The 14,295-nt window shown below is 50.2% G+C and overlaps 20 non-coding genes and 1 pseudogene across 20 annotated transcripts; all 21 read right to left on the minus strand.

Moving 5' to 3' along the window:
* Window positions 1-284: 284 nt before the first annotated feature.
* On the minus strand, window positions 285-447 carry LOC134990109 (U1 spliceosomal RNA). The gene has a single exon (XR_010195029.1). It is a non-coding gene; the product is annotated as a U1 spliceosomal RNA (small nuclear RNA).
* Window positions 448-599: 152 nt separating this feature from the next.
* On the minus strand, window positions 600-763 carry LOC134990102 (U1 spliceosomal RNA). The gene has a single exon (XR_010195023.1). It is a non-coding gene; the product is annotated as a U1 spliceosomal RNA (small nuclear RNA).
* Window positions 764-1,437: 674 nt separating this feature from the next.
* LOC134990114 (U1 spliceosomal RNA) lies at window positions 1,438-1,600 on the minus strand. The gene has a single exon (XR_010195034.1). It is a non-coding gene; the product is annotated as a U1 spliceosomal RNA (small nuclear RNA).
* Window positions 1,601-1,752: 152 nt separating this feature from the next.
* Window positions 1,753-1,916, minus strand: LOC134990095 (U1 spliceosomal RNA). Its single transcript, XR_010195017.1, has one exon. It is a non-coding gene; the product is annotated as a U1 spliceosomal RNA (small nuclear RNA).
* A 666-nt stretch (window positions 1,917-2,582) lies between these two features.
* Window positions 2,583-2,745, minus strand: LOC134990111 (U1 spliceosomal RNA). Its single transcript, XR_010195031.1, has one exon. It is a non-coding gene; the product is annotated as a U1 spliceosomal RNA (small nuclear RNA).
* Window positions 2,746-2,897: 152 nt separating this feature from the next.
* On the minus strand, window positions 2,898-3,061 carry LOC134990098 (U1 spliceosomal RNA). The gene has a single exon (XR_010195019.1). It is a non-coding gene; the product is annotated as a U1 spliceosomal RNA (small nuclear RNA).
* Window positions 3,062-3,735: 674 nt separating this feature from the next.
* LOC134990115 (U1 spliceosomal RNA) lies at window positions 3,736-3,898 on the minus strand. Its single transcript, XR_010195035.1, has one exon. It is a non-coding gene; the product is annotated as a U1 spliceosomal RNA (small nuclear RNA).
* A 152-nt stretch (window positions 3,899-4,050) lies between these two features.
* LOC134990099 (U1 spliceosomal RNA) lies at window positions 4,051-4,214 on the minus strand. Its single transcript, XR_010195020.1, has one exon. It is a non-coding gene; the product is annotated as a U1 spliceosomal RNA (small nuclear RNA).
* Window positions 4,215-4,888: 674 nt separating this feature from the next.
* On the minus strand, window positions 4,889-5,051 carry LOC134990107 (U1 spliceosomal RNA). Its single transcript, XR_010195027.1, has one exon. It is a non-coding gene; the product is annotated as a U1 spliceosomal RNA (small nuclear RNA).
* Window positions 5,052-5,203: 152 nt separating this feature from the next.
* LOC134990093 (U1 spliceosomal RNA) lies at window positions 5,204-5,367 on the minus strand. The gene has a single exon (XR_010195015.1). It is a non-coding gene; the product is annotated as a U1 spliceosomal RNA (small nuclear RNA).
* Window positions 5,368-6,041: 674 nt separating this feature from the next.
* LOC134990118 (U1 spliceosomal RNA) lies at window positions 6,042-6,204 on the minus strand. The gene has a single exon (XR_010195038.1). It is a non-coding gene; the product is annotated as a U1 spliceosomal RNA (small nuclear RNA).
* Window positions 6,205-6,356: 152 nt separating this feature from the next.
* Window positions 6,357-6,521, minus strand: LOC134990110 (U1 spliceosomal RNA). The gene has a single exon (XR_010195030.1). It is a non-coding gene; the product is annotated as a U1 spliceosomal RNA (small nuclear RNA).
* Window positions 6,522-7,192: 671 nt separating this feature from the next.
* On the minus strand, window positions 7,193-7,355 carry LOC134990117 (U1 spliceosomal RNA). Its single transcript, XR_010195037.1, has one exon. It is a non-coding gene; the product is annotated as a U1 spliceosomal RNA (small nuclear RNA).
* Window positions 7,356-7,507: 152 nt separating this feature from the next.
* On the minus strand, window positions 7,508-7,671 carry LOC134990116 (U1 spliceosomal RNA). The gene has a single exon (XR_010195036.1). It is a non-coding gene; the product is annotated as a U1 spliceosomal RNA (small nuclear RNA).
* Window positions 7,672-8,342: 671 nt separating this feature from the next.
* Window positions 8,343-8,505, minus strand: LOC134990108 (U1 spliceosomal RNA). Its single transcript, XR_010195028.1, has one exon. It is a non-coding gene; the product is annotated as a U1 spliceosomal RNA (small nuclear RNA).
* Window positions 8,506-8,657: 152 nt separating this feature from the next.
* LOC134990104 (U1 spliceosomal RNA) lies at window positions 8,658-8,823 on the minus strand. Its single transcript, XR_010195024.1, has one exon. It is a non-coding gene; the product is annotated as a U1 spliceosomal RNA (small nuclear RNA).
* A 972-nt stretch (window positions 8,824-9,795) lies between these two features.
* LOC134990122 (U1 spliceosomal RNA) lies at window positions 9,796-9,959 on the minus strand. Its single transcript, XR_010195041.1, has one exon. It is a non-coding gene; the product is annotated as a U1 spliceosomal RNA (small nuclear RNA).
* A 674-nt stretch (window positions 9,960-10,633) lies between these two features.
* On the minus strand, window positions 10,634-10,796 carry LOC134990120 (U1 spliceosomal RNA). Its single transcript, XR_010195040.1, has one exon. It is a non-coding gene; the product is annotated as a U1 spliceosomal RNA (small nuclear RNA).
* A 152-nt stretch (window positions 10,797-10,948) lies between these two features.
* On the minus strand, window positions 10,949-11,112 carry LOC134990094 (U1 spliceosomal RNA). The gene has a single exon (XR_010195016.1). It is a non-coding gene; the product is annotated as a U1 spliceosomal RNA (small nuclear RNA).
* Window positions 11,113-11,804: 692 nt separating this feature from the next.
* Window positions 11,805-11,946, minus strand: LOC134990103 (U1 spliceosomal RNA; annotated as a pseudogene).
* A 152-nt stretch (window positions 11,947-12,098) lies between these two features.
* Window positions 12,099-12,262, minus strand: LOC134990105 (U1 spliceosomal RNA). The gene has a single exon (XR_010195025.1). It is a non-coding gene; the product is annotated as a U1 spliceosomal RNA (small nuclear RNA).
* Between the last annotated feature and the right edge of the window lie 2,033 nt (window positions 12,263-14,295).

The following is a 14,295-nucleotide window of genomic DNA, read 5'->3' on the forward strand; positions in this document are numbered from 1 at the left end:
GGTGTGGGGCTCATGTTGGCTATGCCCCAGCCCCTGAAGCATTCAAGCTGATTTCTTGCAGCAGCTGGGCACTGTAACAGCTCCAGAGCTGCTCTGTAAGGCAAGTAAAAGGGTGTGGGCCCTGCAGCACTACCTGTAGTTTGCATTGTGCATTGGAAGGCACAAAGTAAGCAGACGGGAGGAGAAGTCAGGATAGTGCACAAGGGTATAGAAGGGAGCGGCTGAAGAAAAGAGAAGTGGAAACAGACAGCAAACTAGGCTGGAGAGAGACCTGAGACAGAGAGATCTGAATTATACGAGAGCCGACCAGGGGAAACACAAATTATGCAGTCAAGTTTCCCACATTTGGGGAAATTGCAGGAGCAGCACACCCAGAGTACAATGGGTGAGCCTTGCCCAGGGAGAAGCACCTTCATGATCATAGTATCTCACCTGGCAGGTAAGTAGGAGTTGGGCTAGAGCTGGGGAGGGTCGCTGCTCGGGTACCCCCCTGTAAAGTGAAGGAGATCCAACTGAGGCAGCACAAGGGAACTCTCGAAAGAAGAACAAGGCTAAAGGAAAATGTGAGACAAAGAAATCTGACTTTTACCAGAGCTGACCAGAGGAAAGCACAAACACAGTCTCCCACTACCACAAATAATGCAGTCAAGTTTCCCACATTTGGGGAAATCACAGGGGTCAGCATACCCAAAATGCAATGAATGAACCTCACCCTGGGAGAAAAATCTTCATGACCATGGTATCTCCTATGCAAAATAAGCATGATTTGGAATAGGGCTGGGGAGGGCCGCTGCTCATGCACATCTCTGTCAAGTAATGGAGATTCAACTGAGGCAGCACAAGGGAACTCTCATCTTGGGTCAACAACTGCAGGGAGAACACATATTTTCAGATGAACATGGGAGGGCAGAAGGCTGCCTAATACTGAAGCACCCCCAAACAACAAACCAAATGCAACAACTAGTGCAAGCATTCCTGGGGGAAGTTCTGCAGAAGACGGATTTGCATACGGTGATGTCATCCAAGCAGTGGGTCAAAGTTGGCTTCAACCCTCATCTGCATATGAAAAGAGAAAAGGGGCGTGCAGGGCATGGCGGCCTTTTGCGGTGCTTCGATGACCCGTAGTTCGCATTAAACACCTCCACCCTCCTTTGGTGTGGGGCTCATGTTGGCCATGCCCCATCCCCTGAAGCATTCAAGCTGATTTCTTGCAGCAGCTGGGCACTGTAACAGCTCCAGAGCTGCTCTGTAAGGCAAGTAAAAGGGTGTGGGCCCTGCAGCACTACCTGTAGTTTGCATTGTGCATTGGAAGGCACAAAGTAAGCAGACGGGAGGAGAAGTCAGGATAGTGCACAAGGGTATAGAAGGGAGCGGCTGAAGAAAAGAGAAGTGGAAACAGACAGCAAACTAGGCTGGAGAGAGACCTGAGACAAAGAGATCTGAATTATACGAGAGCCGACCAGGGGAAACACAAATTATGCAGTCAAGTTTCCCACATTTGGGGAAATCGCAGGAGCAGCACACCCAGAGTACAATGGGTGAGCCTTGCCCTGGGAGAAGCACCTTCATGATCATAGTATCTCACCTGGCAGGTAAGTAGGAGTTGGGCTAGAGCTGGGGAGGGTCGCTGCTCGGGTACCCCCCTGTAAAGTGAAGGAGATCCAACTGAGGCAGCACAAGGGAACTCTCGAAAGAAGAACAAGGCTAAAGGAAAATCTGAGACAAAGAAATCTGACTTTTACCAGAGCTGACCAGAGGAAAGCACAAACACAGTCTCCCACTACCACAAATAATGCAGTCAAGTTTCCCACATTTGGGGAAATCACAGGGGTCAGCATACCCAAAATGCAATGAATGAACCTCACCCTGGGAGAACAATCTTCATGACCATGGTATCTCCTATGCAAAATAAGTATGATTTGGAATAGGGCTGGGGAGGGCCGCTGCTCATGCACATCTCTGTCAAGTAAAGGAGATTCAACTGAGGCAGCAAAAGGGAACTCTCATCTTGGGACAACAACTGCAGGGAGAACACATATTTTCAGATGAACATGGGAGGGCAGAAGGCTGCCTAATACTGAAGCACCCCCAAACAACAAACCAAATGCAACAACTAGTGCAAGCATTCCTGGGGGAAGGCCTGCCGCAGATGGATTTGCATATGGTGATGTCATCCAAGCAGTGGGTCAAAGTTGGCTTCAACCCTCGTCTGCATATGAAAACAGAAAAGGGGCGTGCAGGGCATGGTGGCCTTTTGCGGCGCTTGTCTGACCCCTAGTTTGCATTAAACACCTCCACCCTCCTTCGGTGTGGGGCTCATGTTGGCTATGCCCCAGCCCCTGAAGCATTCAAGCTGATTTCTTGCAGCAGCTGGGCACTGTAACAGCTGCTCTGTAAGGCAAGTAAAAGGGTGTGGGCCCTGCAGCACTACCTGTAGTTTGCATTGTGCATTGGAAGGCACAAAGTAAGCAGACGGGAGGAGAAGTCAGGATAGTGCACAAGGGTATAGAAGGGAGCGGCTGAAGAAAAGAGAAGTGGAAACAGACAGCAAACTAGGCTGGAGAGAGACCTGAGACAAAGAGATCTGAATTATACGAGAGCCGACCAGGGGAAACACAAATTATGCAGTCAAGTTTCCCACATTTGGGGAAATTGCAGGAGCAGCACACCCAGAGTACAATGGGTGAGCCTTGCCCTGGGAGAAGCACCTTCATGATCATAGTATCTCACCTGGCAGGTAAGTAGGAGTTGGGCTAGAGCTGGGGAGGGTCGCTGCTCGGGTACCCCCCTGTAAAGTGAAGGAGATCCAACTGAGGCAGCACAAGGGAACTCTCGAAAGAAGAACAAGGCTAAAGGAAAATCTGAGACAAAGAAATCTGACTTTTACCAGAGCTGACCAGAGGAAAGCACAAACACAGTCTCCCACTACCACAAATAATGCAGTCAAGTTTCCCACATTTGGGGAAATCACAGGGGTCAGCATACCCAAAATGCAATGAATGAACCTCACCCTGGGAGAAAAATCTTCATGACCATGGTATCTCCTATGCAAAATAAGTATGATTTGGAATAGGGCTGGGGAGGGCCGCTGCTCATGCACATCTCTGTCAAGTAAAGGAGATTCAACTGAGGCAGCACAAGGGAACTCTCATCTTGGGACAACAACTGCAGGGAGAACACATATTTTCAGATGAACATGGGAGGGCAGAAGGCTGCCTAATACTGAAGCACCCCCAAACAACAAACCAAATGCAACAACTAGTGCAAGCATTCCTGGGGGAAGTTCTGCAGAAGACGGATTTGCATACGGTGATGTCATCCAAGCAGTGGGTCAAAGTTGGCTTCAACCCTCATCTGCATATGAAAAGAGAAAAGGGGCGTGCAGGGCATGGCGGCCTTTTGCGGTGCTTGGATGACCCCTAGTTCGCATTAAACACCTCCACCCTCCTTTGGTGTGGGGCTCATGTTGGCCATGCCCCATCCCCTGAAGCATTCAAGCTGATTTCTTGCAGCAGCTGGGCACTGTAACAGCTCCAGAGCTGCTCTGTAAGGCAAGTAAAAGGGTGTGGGCCCTGCAGCACTACCTGTAGTTTGCATTGTGCATTGGAAGGCACAAAGTAAGCAGACGGGAGGAGAAGTCAGGATAGTGCACAAGGGTATAGAAGGGAGCGGCTGAAGAAAAGAGAAGTGGAAATAGACAGCAAACTAGGCTGGAGAGAGACCTGTGACAAAGAGATCTGAATTATACGAGAGCCGACCAGGGGAAACACAAATTATGCAGTCAAGTTTCCCACATTTGGGGAAATCGCAGGAGCAGCACACCCAGAGTACAATGGGTGAGCCTTGCCCTGGGAGAAGCACCTTCATGATCATAGTATCTCACCTGGCAGGTAAGTAGGAGTTGGGCTAGAGCTGGGGAGGGTCGCTGCTCGGGTACCCCCCTGTAAAGTGAAGGAGATCCAACTGAGGCAGCACAAGGGAACTCTCGAAAGAAGAACAAGGCTAAAGGAAAATCTGAGACAAAGAAATCTGACTTTTACCAGAGCTGACCAGAGGAAAGCACAAACACAGTCTCCCACTACCACAAATAATGCAGTCAAGTTTCCCACATTTGGGGAAATCACAGGGGTCAGCATACCCAAAATGCAATGAATGAACCTCACCCTGGGAGAAAAATCTTCATGACCATGGTATCTCCTATGCAAAATAAGTATGATTTGGAATAGGGCTGGGGAGGGCCGCTGCTCATGCACATCTCTGTCAAGTAAAGGAGATTCAACTGAGGCAGCACAAGGGAACTTTCATCTGGGGACAACAACTGCAGGGAGAACACATATTTTCAGATGAACATGGGAGGGCAGAAGGCTGCCTAATACTGAAGCACCCCCAAACAACAAACCAAATGCAACAACTAGTCCAAGCATTCCTGGGGGAAGTTCTGCAGAAGACGGATTTGCATACGGTGATGTCATACAAGCAGTGGGTCAAAGTTGGCTTCAACCCTCATCTGCATATGAAAAGAGAAAAGGGGCGTGCAGGGCATGGCGGCCTTTTGCGGTGCTTGGATGACCCCTAGTTCGCATTAAACACCTCCACCCTCCTTTGGTGTGGGGCTCATGTTGGCCATGCCCCATCCCCTGAAGCATTCAAGCTGATTTCTTGCAGCAGCTGGGCACTGTAACAGCTCCAGAGCTGCTCTGTAAGGCAAGTAAAAGGGTGTGGGCCCTGCAGCACTACCTGTAGTTTGCATTGTGCATTGGAAGGCACAAAGTAAGCAGATGGGAGGAGAAGTCAGGATAGTGCACAAGGGTATAGAAGGGAGCGGCTGAAGAAAAGAGAAGTGGAAACAGACAGCAAACTAGGCTGGAGAGAGACCTGAGACAAAGAGATCTGAATTATACGAGAGCCGACCAGGGGAAACACAAATTATGCAGTCAAGTTTCCCACATTTGGGGAAATCGCAGGGGCAGCACACCCAGAGTGCAATGGGTGAGCCTTGCCCTGGGAGAAGCACCTTCATGATCATAGTATCTCACCTGGCAGGTAAGTAGGAGTTGGGCTAGAGCTGGGGAAAGTCGCTGTTCGGGCACCCCCCTGTCAAGTGAAAGAGATCCAACTGAGGCAGCACAAGGGAACTCTCGAAAGAAGAACAAGGCTAGAGGAAGATCTGAGACAAAGAAATCTGACTTTTTCCAGAGCTGACCAGAGGAAAGCACAAACACAGTCCCCCACTACCACAAATAATGCAGTCGAGTTTCCCACATTTGGGGAAATCACAGGGGTCAGCATACCCAAAATGCAATGAATGAACCTCACCCTGGGAGAACAATCTTCATGACCATGGTATCTCCTATGCAAAATAAGTATGATTTGGGATAGGGCTGGGGAGGGCCGCTGCTCATGCACATCTCTGTCAAGTAAAGGAGATTCAACTGAGGCAGCACAAGGAAACTCTCATCTGGCGACAACAACTGCAGGGAGAACACATATTTTCAGATGAACATGGGAGGGCAGAAGGCTGCCTAATACTGAAGCACCCCCAAACAACAAACCAAATGCAACAACTAGTACAAGCATTCCTGGGGGAAGTTCTGCAGAAGACGGAATTGCATACGGTGATGTCATCCAAGCAGTGGGCCAAAGTTGGCTGGAACCCTCATCTGCATATGAAAAGAGAAAAGGGGTATGCAGGGCATGGCGGCCTTTTGCGGCGCTTGGATGACCCTTAGTTCGCATTAAACACCCCCACCCTCCTTCGGTGTGGGGCTCATGTTGGCCATGCCCCATCCCCTGAAGCATTCAAGCTGATTTCTTGCAGCAGCTTGGCACTGTAACAGCTCCAGAGCTGTTCTGTTAGGCAAGTAAAAGGGTGTGGGCCCTGCAGCACTACCTGTAGTTTGCATTGCGCATTGGAAGGCACAAAGTAAGCAGACAGGAGGAGAAGTCAGGATAGTGCACAAGGGTATAAAAGGGAGCGGCTCAAGAAAAGAGAAGTTGAAACAGACAGCAAACTAGGCTGGAGAGAGACCTGAGACAAAGAGATCTGAATTATACGAGACCTGACCAGGGGAAACACAAATTATGCAGTCAAGTTTCCAACATTTGGGGAAATCGCAGGGGCAGCACACCCAGAGTGCAATGGGTGAGCCTTGCCCTGGGAGAAGCACCTTCATGATCATAGTATCTCACCTGGCAGGTAAGTAGGAGTTGGGCTAGAGCTGGGGAGGGTCGCTGCTCGGGCACCCCCCTGTCAAGTGAAGGAGATCCAACTGAGGCAGCACAAGGAAACTCTCGAAAGAAGAACAAGGCTAGAGGAAGATCTGAGACAAAGAAATTTGACTTTTACCAGAGCTGACCAGAGGAAAACACAAACACAGTCCCCCACTACCAACAAATAAAGCAGTCGCGTTTCCCACATTTGGGGAAATCACAGGGGTCAGCATACCCAGAATGCAATGAATGAACCTCACCCTGGGAGAGTAATCTTCATGACCATGGTATCTCCTATGCAAAATAAGTATGATTTGGGATAGGGCTGGGGAGGGCCGCTGCTCATGCACATCTCTGTCAAGTAAAGGAGATTCAACTGAGGCAGCACAAGGGAACTCTCATCTGGGGACAACAACTGCAGGGAGAACACATATTTTCAGATGAACATGGGAGGGCAGAAGGCTGCCTAATACTGAAGCACCCCCAAACAACAAACCAAATGCAACAACTAGTGCAAGCATTCCTGGGGTAAGTTCTGCAGAAGACGGATTTGCATACGGTGATGTCATCCAAGCAGTGGGTCAAAGTTGGCTTCAACCCTCATCTGCATATGAAAAGAGAAAAGGGGCGTGCAGGGCATGGCGGCCTTTTGCGGTGCTTGGATGACCCCTAGTTCGCATTAAACACCCCCACCCTCCTTTGGTGTGGGGCTCATGTTGGCCATGCCCCATCCCCTGAAGCATTCAAGCTGATTTATTGCAGAAGCTGGGCACTGTAACAGCTCCAGAGCTGCTCTGAACGGCAAGTAAAAGGGTGTGGGCCCTGCAGCACTACCTGTAGTTTACATTGTGCATTGGAAGGCACAAAGTAAGCAGACGGGAGAAGTCAGGATAGTGCGCAAGGGCATAGAAGGGAGCGGCTCAAGAAAAGAGAAGTTGAAACAGACAGCAAACTAGGCTGGAGAGAGACCTGAGACAAAGAGATCTGAATTATACGAGAGCCGACCAGGGGAAACACAAATTATGCAGTCAAGTTTCCCACATTTGGGGAAATCGCAGGAGCAGCACACCCAGAGTGCAATGGGTGAGCCTTGCCCTGGGAGAAGCACCTTCCTGATTATAGTATCTCACCTGGCAGGTAAGTAGGAGTTGGGCTAGAGCTTGGGAGGGTCGCTGCTCGGGCACCCCCCTGTCAAGTGAAGGAGATCCAACTGAGGCAGCACAAGGAAACTCTCGAAAGAAGAACAAGGCTAGAGGAAGATCTGAGACAAAGAAATCTGACTTTTACCAGAGCTGACCAGAGGAAAGCACAAACACAGTCCCCCACTACCACAAATAATGCAGTCGAGTTTCCCAAATTTGGGGAAATCACAGGGGTCAGCATACCCAGAATGCAATGAATGAACCTCACCCTGGGAGAACAATCTTCATGACCATGGTATCTCCTATGCAAAATAAGTATGATTTGGGATAGGGCTGGGGAGGGCCGCTGCTCAGGCACATCTCTGTCAAGTAAAGGAGATTCAACTGAGGCAGCACAAGGGAACTCTCATCTGGGGACAACAACTGCAGGGAGAACACATATTTTCAGATGAACATGGGAGGACAGAAGGCTGCCTAATACTGAAGCACCCCCAAACAACAAACCAAATGCAACAACTAGTAAAAGCATTCCTGGGTGAAGGTCTGCAGAAGACGGATTTGCATACGGTGATGTCATCCAAGCAGTGGGCCAAAGTTGGCTGGAACCCTCATCTGCATATGAAAAGAGAAAAGGGTTATGCAGGGCATGGCGGCCTTTTGCGGCGCTTGGATGACCCCTAGTTCGCATTAAACACCTCCACCCTCCTTCGGTGTGGGGCTCATGTTGGCTATGCCCCAGCCCCTGAAGCATTCAAGCTGATTTCTTGCAGCAGCTGGGCACTGTAACAGCTCCAGAGCTGCTCTGTAAGGCAACTAAAAGGGTGTGGGCCCTGCAGCACTACCTGTAGTTCGCATTGTGCGTAGGAAGGCACAAAGTAAGCAGACGGGAGAAGTCAGGATAGTGCGCAAGGGCATAGAAGGGAGCGGCTCAAGAAAAGAGAAGTGGAAACAGACAGCAAACTAGGCTGGAGAGAGACCTGAGACAAAGAGATCTGAATTATACGAGAGCCGACCAGGGGAAACACAAATTATGCAGTCAAGTTTCCCACATTTGGGGAAATCGCAGGGGCAGCACACCCAGAGTGCAATGGGTGAGCCTTGCCCTGGGAGAAGCACCTTCATGATCATAGTATCTCACCTGGCAGGTAAGTAGGAGTTGGGCAAGAGCTGGGGAGGGTCGCTGCTCGGGCACCCCCCTGTCAAGTGAAGGAGATCCAACTGAGGCAGCACAAAGGAACTCTCGAAAGAAGAACAAGGCTAGAGGAAGATCTGAGACAAAGAAATCTGACTTTTACCAGAGCTGACCAGAAGAAAGCACAAACACAGTCCCCCCACTACCAACAAATAAAGCAGTCGCGTTTCCCACATTTGGGGAAATCACAGGGGTCAGCATACCCAGAATGCAATGAATGAACCTCACCCTGGGAGAGTAATCTTCATGACCATGGTATCTCCTATGCAAAATAAGTATGATTTGGGATAGGGCTGGGGAGGGCCGCTGCTCATGCACATCTCTGTCAAGTAAAGGAGATTCAACTGAGGCAGCACAAGGGAACTCTCATCTGGGGACAACAACTGCAGGGAGAACACATATTTTCAGATGAACATGGGAGGGCAGAAGGCTGCCTAATACTGAAGCACCCCCAAACAACAAACCAAATGCAACAACTAGTGCAAGCATTCCTGGGGGAAGGCCTGCAGCAGATGGATTTGCATACGGTGATGTCATCCAAGCAGTGGGTCAAAGTTGGCTTCAACCCTCGTCTGCATATGAAAAGAGAAAAGGGGCGTGCAGGGCATGGCGGCCTTTTGCGACGCTTGGATGACCCCTAGTTCGCATTAAACACCTCCACCCTCCTTCGGTGTGGGGCTCATGTTGGCTATGCCCCAGCCCCTGAAGCATTCAAGCTGATTTCTTGCAGCAGCTGGGCACTGTAACAGCTCCAGAGCTGCTCTGTACGGCAAGTAAAAGGGTGTGGGCCCTGCAGCACTACCTGTAGTTTGCATTGTGCATTGGAAGGCACAAAGAAAGCAGACAGGAGGAGAAGTCAGGATAGTGCACAAGGGTATAAAAGGGAGGGGCTCATGAAAAAAGAAGTGGAAACAGACAGCAAATTAGGCTGGAGAGAGACCTGAGACAAAGAGATCTGAATTATACGAGAGCCGACCAGGGGAAACACAAATTATGCAGTCAAGCTTCCCACATTTGGGGAAATCAGAGTGCAATGGGTGAGCCTTGCCCTGGGAGAAGCACCTTCATGATCATAGTATCTCACCTGGCAGGTAAGTAGGAGTTGGGCTAGAGCTGGGGAGGGTCGCTGCTCGGGCACCCCCCTGTCAAGTGAAAGAGATCCAACTGAGGCAGCACAAGGGAACTCTCGAAAGAAGAACAAGGCTAGAGGAAGATCTGAGACAAATAAATCTGACTTTTACCAGAGCTGACCAGAGGAAAGCACAAACACAGTCCCCCACTACCACAAATAATGCAGTCGAGTTTCCCACATTTGGGGAAATCACAGGGGTCAGCATACCCAGAATACAATGAATGAACCTCACCCTGGGAGAACAATCTTCATGACCATGGTATCTCCTATGCAAAATAAGTATGATTTGGGATAGGGCTGGGGAGGGCCGCTGCTCAGGCACATCTCTGTCAAGTAAAGGAGATTCAACTGAGGCAGCACAAGGGAACTCTCATCTGGGGACAACAACTGCAGGGAGAACACATATTTTCAGATGAACATGGGAGGGCAGAAGGCTGCTTAATACTGAAGCACCCCCAAACAACAAACCAAATGCAACAACTAGTGCAAGCATTCCTGGGGGAAGGCCTGCAGCAGATGGATTTGCATACGGTGATGTCATCCAAGCAGTGGGTCAAAGTTGGCTTCAACCCTCGTCTGCATATGAAAAGAGAAAAGGGGCGTGCAGGGCATGGCGGCCTTTTGCGGCGCTTGGATGACCCCTAGTTCACATTAAACACCTCCACCCTCCTTCGGTGTGGGGCTCATGTTGGCTATGCCCCAGCCCCTGAAGCATTCAAGCTGATTTCTTGCAGCAGCTGGGCACTGTAACAGCTCCAGAGCTGCTCTGTACGGCAAGTAAAAGGGTGTGGGCCCTGCAGCACTACCTGTAGTTTGCATTGTGCATTGGAAGGCACAAAGTAAGCAGACAGGAGGAGAAGTCAGGATAGTGCACAAGGGTATTAAAGGGAGGGGCTCATGAAAAAAGAAGTGGAAACAGACAGCAAACTAGGCTGGAGAGAGACCTGAGACAAAGAGATCTGAATTATACGAGAGCTGACCAGGGGAAACACAAATTATGCAGTCAAGCTTCCCACATTTGGGGAAATCGCAGGGGCACCACACCCAGAGTGCAATGGGTGAGCCTTGCCCTGGGAGAAGCACCTTCATGATCAAAGTATCTCACCTGGCAGGTAAGTAGGAGTTGGGCTAGAGCTGAGGAGGGTCGCTGCTCTGGCACCCCCCTGTCAAGTGAAAGAGATCCAACTGAGGCAGCACAAGGGAACTCTCGAAAGAAGAACAAGGCTAGAGGAAGATCTGAGACAAATAAATCTGACTTTTACCAGAGCTGTCCAGAGGAAAGCACAAACACAGTCCCCCACTACCACAAATAATGCAGTCGAGTTTCCCACATTTGGGGAAATCACAGGGGTCAGCATACCCAGAATGCAATGAATGAACCTCACCCTGGGAGAACAATCTTCATGACCATGGTATCGCCTATGCAAAATAAGTATGATTTTGGATAGGGCTGGGGAGGGCCGCTGCTCAGGCACATCTCTGTCAAGTAAAGGAGATTCAACTGAGGCAGCACAAGGGAACTCTCATCTGGGGACAACAACTGCAGGGAGAACACATATTTCCAGATAAACATGGGAGGGCAGAAGGCTGCCTAATACTGAAGCACCCCCAAACAACAAACCAAATGCAACAACTAGTACAAGCATTCCTGGGGGAAGGCCTGCAGCAGATGGATTTGCATATGGTGATGTCATCCAAGCAGTGGGTCAAAGTTGGCTTCAACCCTCGTCTGCATATGAAAAGAGAAAAGGGGCGTGCAGGGCATGGCGGCCTTTTGCGGCGCTTGGATGACCCCTAGTTCGCATTAAACACCTCCACCCTCCTTCGGTGTGGGGCTCATGTTGGCTATGCCCCAGCCCCTGAAGCATTCAAGCTGATTTCTTGCAGCAGCTGGGCACTGTAACAGCTCCAGAGCTGCTCTGAACGGCAAGTAAAAGGGTGTGGGCCCTGCAGCACTACCTGTAGTTTGCATTGTGCATTGGAAGGCACAAAGTAAGCAGACGGGAGAAGTCAGGATAGTGCGCAAGGGCATAGAAGGGAGCGGCTCAAGAAAAGAGAAGTTGAAACAGACAGCAAACTAGGCTGGAGAGAGACCTGAGACAAAGAGATCTGAATTATATGAGAGCCGACCAGGGGAAACACAAATTATGCAGTCAAGTTTCCCACATTTGGGGAAATCGCAGGAGCAGCACACCCAGAGTGCAATGGGTGAGCCTTGCCCTGGGAGAAGCACCTACATGATCATAGTATCTCACCTGCCAGGTAAGTAGAAGTTGGGCTAGAGCTGGGGAGGGTCGCTGCTCGGGTACCCCCCTGTCAAGTGAAGGAGATCCAACTGAGGCAGCACAAGGGAACTCTCGAAAGAAGAACAAGGCTAGAGGAAGATCTGAGACAAATAAATCTGACTTTTACCAGAGCTGACCAGAGGAAAGCACAAACACAGTCCCCCACTACCACAAATAATGCAGTCGAGTTTCCCACATTTGGGGAAATCACAGGGGTCAGCATACCCAGAATGCAATGAATGAACCTCACCCTGGGAGAACAATCTTCATGACCATGGTATCTCCTATGCAAAATAAGTATGATTTGGGATAGGGCTGGGGAGGGCCGCTGCTCAGGCACATCTCTGTCAAGTAAAGGAGATTCAACTGAGGCAGCACAAGGGAACTCTCATCTGGGGACAACAACTGCAGGGAGAACACAAATTTTCAGATGAACATGGGAGGGCAGAAGGCTGCCTAATAATGAAGCACCCCCAAACAACAAACCAAATGCAACAACTAGTGCAAGCATTCCTGGGGGAAGGCCTGCAGCAGATGGATTTGCATACGGTGATGTCATCCAAGCAGTGGGTCAAACAACAAACCAAATGCAACAACTAGTGCAAGCATTCCTGGGGGAAGGCCTGCAGCAGATGGATTTGCATACGGTGATGTCATCCAAGCAGTGGGTCAAAGTTGGCTTCAACCCTCGTCTGCATATGAAAAGAGAAAAGGGGCGTGCAGGGCATGGCGGCCTTTTGCGGCGCTTGGATGACCCCTAGTTCGCATTAAACACCTCCACCCTCCTTCGGTGTGGGGCTCATGTTGGCTATGCCCCAGCCCCTGAAGCATTCAAGCTGATTTCTTGCAGCAGCTGGGCACTGTAACAGCTCCAGAGCTGCTCTGTACGGCAAGTAAAAGGGTGTGGGCCCTGCAGCACTACCTGTAGTTTGCATTGTGCATTGGAAGGCACAAAGTAAGCAGGCAAGGTCCAGAGAACAGTTAGAGGTCGGAGTAGCACTATCTCAAGTAGTACTACGACAGCACGGATGGATTCTAAATATTCCAAAATCGCAGCTGATTCCGACGACACGTCTGCTGTTCCTAGGGATGATTCTGGACACAGTACAGAAAAAGGTGTTTCTCCCGGAGGAGAAAGCCAAGGAGTTATCCGACATAGTCAGGAACCTCCTAAGACCAGGCCAAGTGTCAGTACAATGCACAATGGTCCTGGGAAAGATGGTGGCTTCTTACGAAGCGATTCCATTCGGCAGATTCCATGCAAGAACTTTTCAGTGGGATCTGCTGGACAAATGGTCCGGATCGCATCTTCAAATGCATCAGCGGATAACCCTGTCTCCAAGGACAAGGATGTCTCTCCTGTGGTGGTTACAGAGTGCTCATCTCCTAGAGGGCCGCAGATTCGGCATTCAGGATTGGGTCCTGGTGACCACGGATGCCAGCCTGAGAGGCTGGGGAGCAGTCACACAGGGAAGAAATTTCCTGGGCTTGTGGTCAAGCATGGAAACGTCACTTCACATAAATATCCTGGAACTAAGGGCCATTTACAATGCCCTAAGTCAGGCAAGACCTCTGCTTCAGGGTCAGCCGGTGTTGATCCAGTCGGACAACATCACGGCAGTCGCCCACGTAAACAGACAGGGCGGCACAAGAAGCAGGAGGGCAATGATGGAAGTGGCAAGGATTCTTCGCTGGGCGGAGAATCATGTGATAGCACTGTCAGCAGTGTTCATTCCGGGAGTGGACAACTGGGAAGCAGACTTCCTCAGCAGACACGATCTTCACCCGGGGGAGTGGGGACTTCACCCAGAAGTCTTCCACATGATTGTGAACCGTTGGGAAAAACCAAAGGGTGGACATGATGGCGTCCCGCCTCAACAAAAAGCTGGATAGATATTGCGCCAGGTCAAGGGACCCTCAGGCAATAGCTGTGGACTCTCTGGTAACACCGTGGGTGTACCAGTCAGTGTATGTGTTCCCTCCTCTTCCTCTCATACCAAAAGTACTGAGAATCATAAGAAGGAGAGGAGTAAAGACTATACTCGTGGCTCCGGATTGGCCAAGAAGGACTTGGTACCCGGAAATTCAAGAGATGCTCACGGAAGACCCGTGGCCTCTACCTCTAAGAAAGGACCTGCTCCAGCAGGGACCATGTCTGTTCCAAGACTTACCGCGGCTGCGTTTGACGGCATGGCGGTTGAACGCCGGATCCTGAAGGAAAAAGGCATTCCGGATGAAGTCATCCCTACCCTGATCAAAGCCAGGAAGGATGTAACCATACAACATTATCACCGTATTTGGCGTAAATATGTTGCGTGGTGCGAGGCCAGGAAG

Source organism: Pseudophryne corroboree, unplaced genomic scaffold, assembly GCF_028390025.1.
Source record: "Pseudophryne corroboree isolate aPseCor3 unplaced genomic scaffold, aPseCor3.hap2 scaffold_1139, whole genome shotgun sequence".
NCBI classification, from domain to species: domain Eukaryota; kingdom Metazoa; phylum Chordata; class Amphibia; order Anura; family Myobatrachidae; genus Pseudophryne; species Pseudophryne corroboree.